We start from the raw sequence: 9151 nt of genomic DNA on the forward strand, positions 1-9151 counted from the left end.
TTATATTATATTATATTATATTATATCCAGTCTTATATTAAAATAAGACTGGGTCTTATATTAATTTCTGCTCTAAAAGACGCATTAGAGCTGATGGTCCAGCTAGGTCTTATTTTTGGGGAAACACAGTAGGAGCAACATATTGAGAATATCCCAGTCCTGGGTCACTTACTTTTGGATTTCTACGTGAGAGAGAAGTAAACCTATCTTATTTAGATCACTGCTTTTTTGCATCTTTCTTTTATAGTAGCTTATACCTTTACTAATACAGCTTCTATTATTTAACATTGTTCAGAAGGTGTTATCTAAAGTAATCAGATAATAAAACTTCTATAAAATTATAAATAGGTAAAACTATCTTATTTGTAAATTATGTAATTATATACATGGAAAACCCAAGAGAATCCATTGAATGATTAGTATAAATAAAGCATTTACTAAATTTTCTAGGTAACAAGTAACACAAAAATATCAATAACCTTTCTGTTTACAAAATCAGCTAGTTCAAAATATAATAGAAGCTTTCATTTTTAATAATAACAAAAATACACCTGGAATAAATAAGAAATATGTATATGTGTGTATGCATATATACACATATAAATACACATATACAGTGTAATCAATGAAATCTAATACTGATTCTAATAAGAAATAGTTAATCTAATATTGATTTGATATCTATCATTATCCATTTAAAAAGTTTAAAAATCTCATCTCAAACAGATAGTTTGTATCATTTCTTTCTCTTTAAACACATTTCCATTCTACTCCTATAAACTTTTATCTGTGTGTATATATACTTGATAGTGTTTATTTGCTACTTATTATATTTCTCAGCTACAAAATTATGCATATAAATTAAAATTGTTTAAAAATATTTTCTATAAACATAAGATTCTACACTTGATCTTAGCCAAAAGGCCGAGAAGCAATAAAACATGATTCTAATTGTTAAATTTTTTTCTACTCAATTTAGTTGTCACTAAAATTGTACAAAATTGATATAAGTATTTACAAATTTCAATAAACTATTAAATATGAAAAGTAAAAAATATATATTGAAAATGTATCTCTTAATGAGAGAGGTGAGCTTTTGTCCCAAATAGTTTCCGTATCCTTGGATGAAAGTTACTTATTGATAAAATGACTCAGCATTTATTATTAATTTGATTCCCATATTTCTTGTTCATAGTGTTGAGTAATAAGTCTTGCTAAAATAAGCAGATAGTATATGGGAATGGAAATTTTGTTATAGCAATGTCAGTCAATCCTTCAACTGCCTTTTGAACTAGATACCAAAAATCTATCAGCTGGTGACTTAGTTCCTCTTTCAATTATGTCAAAAGTACTGGAAACCTCTTGATTTTCAAAAGTCATTAAAATTATTATTTTCTCAACACCTATATCAGAATTACAAATTGTACCTTTGGCAACATTGGGGATTTTTACACTTCAGACAAGCACCCTAATAAATATCCAGAGAAGTGAGGAATGGGTCACTTTTTGAAAAAGTGGTGGGAGGAACCCATTATGAAAGGAGGGTTTTGATTTTCAGATAAATGTGTAGGAAAGAGGAGGCACCAGAGATGGATTCCTTCAAAACCACCTTTGTGAGGGTATTCCTTAGAAAGACTTTAGGTACCCCAGGACGATATATAGCTCAGTTTGAAGACTCTTCTTTTAAATCAAATAATATTTAATTTATACCTTTGCAATCTGAACACCAGCAGCTATAAAGTGCATCCTGGAAATGTCTAAGGCGGCCTGTTTTATATATTATTTTCAGGAAAGCTCTAAGTGTTAACTTTCATTTTACATGATGTTTTTGTTCTGTGCTTTTATTTATTTATTTATTTATTTATTTATTTATTTATTTATTTATTTATTTATTTACCAGTTGGTAATTCTTCATATCACCAAAATTTCTTTCTTTCAGAGTTGCCTTTATACCTCACTCATATAATGCCACACAGAAGGCTTATAGATAAAGAAGTAAATATTTTTTTACTAATCAACTATCTCCCGATAAGAGTACATCTATCACATCAGTACTTGCAATGAATAGGCCCCTTTATCAGGAAAGCAGCATGGCCTTCCCTGTTTTTATGATGGCAGTGTCCCGAGGCATCATGCTTCGTTTTTCAAAGCTGACATATCTAGACTCTTAGTTTCAAAATTAAAGTCTGGTTGGTTTTTTAAATTTTAAAACTTAAAAAAAGATCATCTTTTTTTGTCATTATCAGTCTGTTTTGTGTAATGGGTCACTGACAGATAGCTCAGGCTCTAATTGTAAGAATGAAAAGTTATTCACATTTTAATGCAAAAAAAAAAAAAAAAATCACCAGAGCATTGTTAGTATCCCGTGAATGTATGTGTGTGTGTGTGTGTGTGTGTGTGTGTGTGTGAGTGTGATGGAGAGATAGGTGGCTTCCTTTTAACAACACCAACATGACATTTTGTTCATTGAACATTGAGTACTATCTGAGGTATGATCAAACTATGATGAATTTTTAAATTAAAAAAAATTATTACAGTAAAAGACACATTGCCATTGATCCCCCTCAAAATACTGCTCCTCGCTTTGAACACACTTATTTTATCATTCTTGCCACTTTCTGAAGCAGTTCTGGAAGTCTTCTTTCATGACTGTCTTTATTTGGGCTGTTGTGGCTGCCTCAATGTACTGAATCATTTTGACTTTGGGGAAGAGCCAGAAGTCACATGGTGCCAGATATGGTGAATAAGGTGGATGAGGACATGCCATAATGTTTTGATTTGACAGGAATTGCCGTACCAGAAGCGATGTGTGACATGGAACGTTGTCATGATGGAAGATTATTTCAGGCACACTTTAAAACATACCTTTTCTCAACTGTAACTCACACATGACTGAAGGCACCAAACAAGTTGAAACTTGTCACACACTGTTACGAAGTTTCAACCTGCCACTTCCTGTATTGAAGATCCCTGCCTTTCTGTTGGATGGCACTTGGCAGCAGCATTCACTGTATTTTGTGATCACAATGGAAAGGCTCTGTGTCACATATTGCTTCTGGTATGGCAATTTCTGTCAAATAAAAATATTATGGTGTGTCCTCATCTACCTTATTCACTGGATCTGGCACCATGTAACTTCTGGCTCTTCCCCAAAGTCAAAATGACTATGAAAGGTAAACTTTTCGAACCGATTCAGGACATTGAGGCAGGTATGACAGCGCAACTAAAGACACTCATGAAAGAGGACTTCTAGAACTGCTTCAGAAAGTGGCAAGAATGATGGGATAAGAATATTCGAAACGAGAGGGAGTATTTTGAAGGGAACTAATGGCAATGTGTCTTTTATTGTAATAAGTTATTTTTTTTAAACATTCACCATATGTTTTGATCATACTTCATATATGTGGAAAGAAATTATGATACTAATGCCATTTGCTGGAAGTTACTTGGCAATAAATGTGAAAGAAAGGAAATTTTTATGTAAAGCTAGAAATAAATATATTATATGTCTGTCATCTTGAAATACCCAGAAATTCAGGATGTGGATAATAACTTATAGTCATCTTATATGTAAAAATGTAGAATAAGGAAATGGGATCTTTATCTCCCTCATATGAGGAGAGAAATAAGATAAAAAGTAATGTATTTACCCTTTTCTGAAACACTTAAGCATTTGAGAATACCTAGTCTATTTTCTTTCCAGTAGAGAGCAGTCAAAGCCCATGATGCTGTTATGAAATTCATGTCTCAGAATTACAGGCACATGACTGTTAACACTGGATAAACTAATCTAGGTCCTCACTGAATAAGGGCCTTCTAGAACACTGGCCCAGTGTTCGTTCCTATATACCACATTTCTTTTCATACTTGTCCTTCATATTAAGTAAACATTTATATATCAATTATATGGAAGTTTATTTGGACATAAATGAAGACATGTGTCAAGTTTGTGGTCAGTTACCATGCTTTAAAAATCTATAGGAACATAAACTATGGTGTTGGAAGAAGTTGTTAATATAGCATGAGCTCACAGCATGAGCATAGGGTAAGCTCAGAATTCCTGGAAATACCATAAGTGGCACTAGACAGGCAAGCCTTATAATTACCAGCAGCTAATGTATGATATCCTGTGGCAGTATTAGTGAAATTCAGGGAAATTTGACTGGGAGACAAACTAAGGAAAAATTAAACTAAGAATCACCAAGAGAAAATTAGATAGTGTAAAGGAATATGCATGTAGGGGTTCACCAAACTCCATCTTTGTTACCTTTCTCTTGTTCTTTCATTGTGCCAGAGGAGATTAAAATACGGAGGGGTGCTATCCAGTTATACAGCTAGAAAGTGCACCTTGCCATTTTTTTCTTAGCTATCTGTGATTTTGTTTGTTATTGTAAAAAACCTTTCCTTTGAGTACAGATCATTTCTGCCTTTCATATGCAATGTGTTCCCAGAAATAGTTCTGAAGGAGGATTGCCAGGAGGCACCATTTTGAAAGTGCACAAAATGTCCTATTCTCTGTTTAGTTTCATTGACAGAAACCAATCTGCAACCGAGTAAGTGTAACTGGAAATGAAGAGTGAGGAGTATTATGAAATACTTTATTATAAAATAAAGAGTTTTAGTATATGTTTTGGGGTCCTGAAAAATATGTTAAACTTTTCTCTTTATAAAATTAATTTGCACCAGGTGTAGATTCACAGAGGATATTAAAATGTTGTCTTCATTTATGCATCAATGATACTATTGATTCATCATCAATAAGGCATAGAGGTTAAGGTGGTTTTGTTCCCAATAGTGATGTTGTCACAAGACAGCTACATTCTTCGACTTGGCTCTCCTTACAACCAAAGTCATATACTTTAATTGGTAGACAAGAGTTAGATATGTAATTTGTGGCCATGAAACAAACTGGAAGTAACTATCCCACATGTGGTTAGCTTGAAAGTCAGCTTCATCAGCTCTACTCTTGCCAGCTGAGCTAGTGAATCACAGGGACCATTGTTAAGAATGATTTAATCACACTATTAACAACCTCTCGTACTTTTCTTTAAAATACATGCGTTCATTGAGGTTCAAAGTTTTGTCACTGAGGAATTAACAATAAGTTTAAATTTGGCTGTTAAGATTTTCCTAAAATATCAAGATCCCTCAACAAATGAAATAAGAACTATTTTTAAGTAAGTTTGTAGATATCTTTTTCCATCTATTATGGAGTTTACTAAAATTTTTATTTTTCTTGGGTAGTATTTATGAATTAAAAACAATTACTTTTTAAAAGTATAATTTAGTCATACTCTATGTTGATTGGCTTTGCTTTAGAAAAAATACAGAGATATGTGTCATCAGGTATCCTCGTTTTACACTTGAATTATACAGGGTAATATAATGACAAGAACTAGAAATTTAGAGTTAGGAGATCTGGTTCTTTTCCTAATCCTGTAACCAGAGACTTTATGCTGTCAACACACCATGCTTTCCACTTCACGAATAAGAAACCATGGTCAGTATGTATAGATATAGAGCAAATGGGGGCCTAAGTATCAGTGGCAACAAGGGATGGCTTTGGTCATCTTTCGCTCCCCATCACCCCATAATTACCATCAACCCTTCAACTCTTTGATTTAGATAATTAATATTTTCCCCTGCCTTTGTTTAAAATGTATGCATAGGAAGCCTCCAAACAAGTCCCGTAGCCCCTTCTTCCTATCATATAACTCCCCTAAGCCATTTCTACAGAGACATAATTCTGAAATAATAAAGGCGATGATAGAGTTCAGTAGTTCAATAGGCAAAGCCATATTCCGAACCTTAGTCGGAGTTTAGAGTCGAGCTTTGGGGTGATCAGGAGAGGATGAATGTGACTCAGGAGAGTCTTGATGTGAAGCGTCATGGATCTAGGCCAGATCGGGGCTCTGAGACAGAGATAAGGACTAGAGCCAAGAGACATTTCAAGGAGGAAGACGGGGTGAGATTTGGTGCATGTGAGAACATGTGGAACGGTGAGAGGAAAACATGAAAGATGGTTGCATGTTTTCCGGTCTGTGAAGACAATCATTTTGTGGAGGAGAGAGATGAATCCAGCTACAGACATGCTGAGGCCTGAGGGCACTATGGTATTTTAGGATGTTCTTTCGATATCTTCAGACATGTGTTGAAATGCAGGTCAGAGATTACAACTGGAGACATAGATTTAAGTGTAGATGGCAGATAACATTGCTCATCCTTATCTTTTCTTTTACTACCATACTTATAATTCTCTTTGCTCCTTTGAGAAAAATGGGGGTTGGGATTTTTACCATTACTTAGTTCAATTTATTGCAGTGTTTCAGTTAATGATGTTTTCCATAACTTTGTCCTCCTATACCTGGACGTGCATATCCATACGGATGATTCAAGGAGGCATGTCTCCATCACTTGCAGGCAGGCTGTGCTATTCTTTCTGTCCTCAGAAATTTTTTCAAAGCTTCATGGCAAGTCTGGCTGGCATTGAAAGTTTGATGGGAATAAAATCCCAAACTACTAAGTAAATCTTTTTTACACATTGCATAGGAAAACAACCAGGTAAACAAAAGGATTTTTAAGATTTTTCCAACAGCAACTTATGCTACCACCCAGATGTGATCATATTTAATCTCTTTTGGGTGTCTATATTTTGCTTTTAAATGCATAAATAATTTTGTTTGTCTTTTACAACAAATATTTGATGAGCTTTACTATGTTCCAGGCAGTTTTCTAAATGCTAAGGAAACAGTGGATAAGATAAATAATAACCCAGTGTACGTACCAAGGAGGTAGACAAGTGAAATACACACGAACCAATAAATGGAAGGTGATTTCAGACAGAATTAAGGCTGTGAGGAATATACAGTGGAGCATTGGAATATAAAGTTATAAGGATGTTGGGTTTAACTTGGAATGGATAGTCAATAAGGAGGTGCATTTTGCATTTAGAGTTGAACGACAGGAATGTATTATCAATGTGAGGACATAGGGTCAGCATTCCAGGGAGAGTGAAGAGAAAGTGCAGAGACACCAAGGTGGAGACAAATTTGGCTTTTCAGGAAACATGAAGAAGGACAATAAGGCTGAAGGGTGGTGGAAGGAGGAGAGAGGCAGGAGATACGGCTGGAGAAGTAGTTTGGAGACAAGTCAGGTGGAGCCTTGTGGGCCATGCAAGATTGTTTGGATTTTGTTTCTAGTGCAGTGAGCATTTGTACAAAAGAGTAAGTTGTGGCAGTTCTAATTAATCACACTTTTTGTAGTAATATTGTTGTTTTTCTGCATGCGTGCTTCTACATTTCCATTTTAATCAAAACTTGAACAGTTTCTACATTTTAGGATTTTTATGTTAGGGTATGCCAACATCAGGGTAAAACATACATCTTCTAGGATATTAAGATATATGTGGTTATGTAATCGATCTAATGTTCTCACAGTCCATGTAAGCTAGGACTTGAATGTATATTGTTGATCCAGTGAGACTGTGTGGGAGACTGTTCATCTTCAGGTAGTACCATAAAGACAGAGACAGGTCAAGATAAATGTGTTTTTATTGAATGGATGACTAATGTCTCTCAAACATACAGAGGCATAAAATAAAAGTTTTTAAAGCTATAATATGAACCTGAATGTGAATTGAAACATGTTTTCATTAAATTTATTGGGGTGACACAGGTCAATAAAATTATATGGCTTTCAAGTGTACAATTCCATAATACGTCATCTATATATTGCATTGTGTGTTCACCATCGAAAGTTAACTCTCCTTCCATCACCATATATTTGACCCGTTTATCCTCTTCTACCATTTTCCCACCCCTGTTACCCTCTGGTAACCACTAAACTGTTGTCTGTGTCTATGAGTGAAACATGTTTTGTAAAGCTTACTCTTGATGTGTAGGACTATTTTAAATATTGGGAAAAGATCATTTCGGCATTTTAATTTGTTTTCACTTCATTTAGTTGGACTCTGATATGATCTTCACAAAGTATTTAACAATGTCCACTTAAAAAACAACAACAAAAAACACCCCACTCTGTCCTTAGCAAAACTTACTTTTTTTCTTTTGCATTGGGTTGGAGCTGACATCTTACAATTTGAATTTGGGGAATTAAGCTTTCCATTAGAATACAAACTGGACTGAGGTTGTATTTTTTTTTTGTATTTTCATTTTTTTTTAAATTAAAGTTTATTGGGGTAACAATTGTAGGTAAAGTTACATAGGTTTCAGGTGTGTATCTACCCCAAAAATCTGAAAACATTTATCCGTAAAGATATATGTGCTCCGATGTTCATTGCAGCTTTATTTATGGTGAGCAAGACATGGAAATAACCAAAGTGTCCTTCCATAGATGATTGGATAAAGAATATGCGGTATATATACATAAAGGAATACTATTCTGCCATAAGAAAAGATGAAATAGCACCATTTGCGATAACATGGATGGATCTTGAGATTATTATGCTAAGCGAAATAAGTCAGACAGAAAAAGTTGTATATTTTTTTGGAAGCATAGAGAGAATTTTACATGTCTGTACTATGATGAGGGTATCTGGGGTTCCAGGATCTTGAGCAATATTCCCAGTAGCCTCCGTGAGTGGGAAGAATGTTCCTGTGGGCCATCCTCTGACCTCCGGCTTGGACAGAGAAGGAAGAAAGGGGCTCAAATCCTGGGGGTGTATTTATGGAGGATTCTCAAGATTCTGGCTTGAATTCTCAAGAACCTAGAGGTGAAAGAATGAAGGAAAGAAAATGACTACTTATTACACTTTCTATTTCCTGTAATGATCTCAGAACAACTCTGAGCAGAACCCTAAAAATAGAGTACAGTCAGACAAAAATTATATCATAAATAATGTTTCCTGAAATTTATATATATATAAAATTAATTTTATATTATTAATTAATTATATACATTATATGTATATATAAATTAATTATATATATATAATTCTCAGTATTCTTGGTAGTTATGTTCTATAAAATTGCTGTGTACACTGATAGTGAATACTGAACCATTGTTCTTAGGGGAAATACAGGTTAGGTTCTCATGAGCTGCTGGTTATATTATTATCAACTAATCAAGATATAGCTTTGTTTTATGTGTTTTCCTGTTTGGATACCTTATTTATTAATTAGGTATTTACTTA

The 9151-nt window shown here is 34.1% G+C and overlaps 1 pseudogene; it reads right to left on the reverse strand.

Annotated features, from left to right (window-relative positions):
- Positions 1–856: 856 nt before the first annotated feature.
- On the reverse strand, positions 857–936 carry LOC117020932 (uncharacterized; annotated as a pseudogene).
- Between the last annotated feature and the right edge of the window lie 8215 nt (positions 937–9151).

Source organism: Rhinolophus ferrumequinum, chromosome 3 (genome assembly GCF_004115265.2).
Source record: "Rhinolophus ferrumequinum isolate MPI-CBG mRhiFer1 chromosome 3, mRhiFer1_v1.p, whole genome shotgun sequence".
NCBI lineage: Eukaryota > Metazoa > Chordata > Mammalia > Chiroptera > Rhinolophidae > Rhinolophus > Rhinolophus ferrumequinum.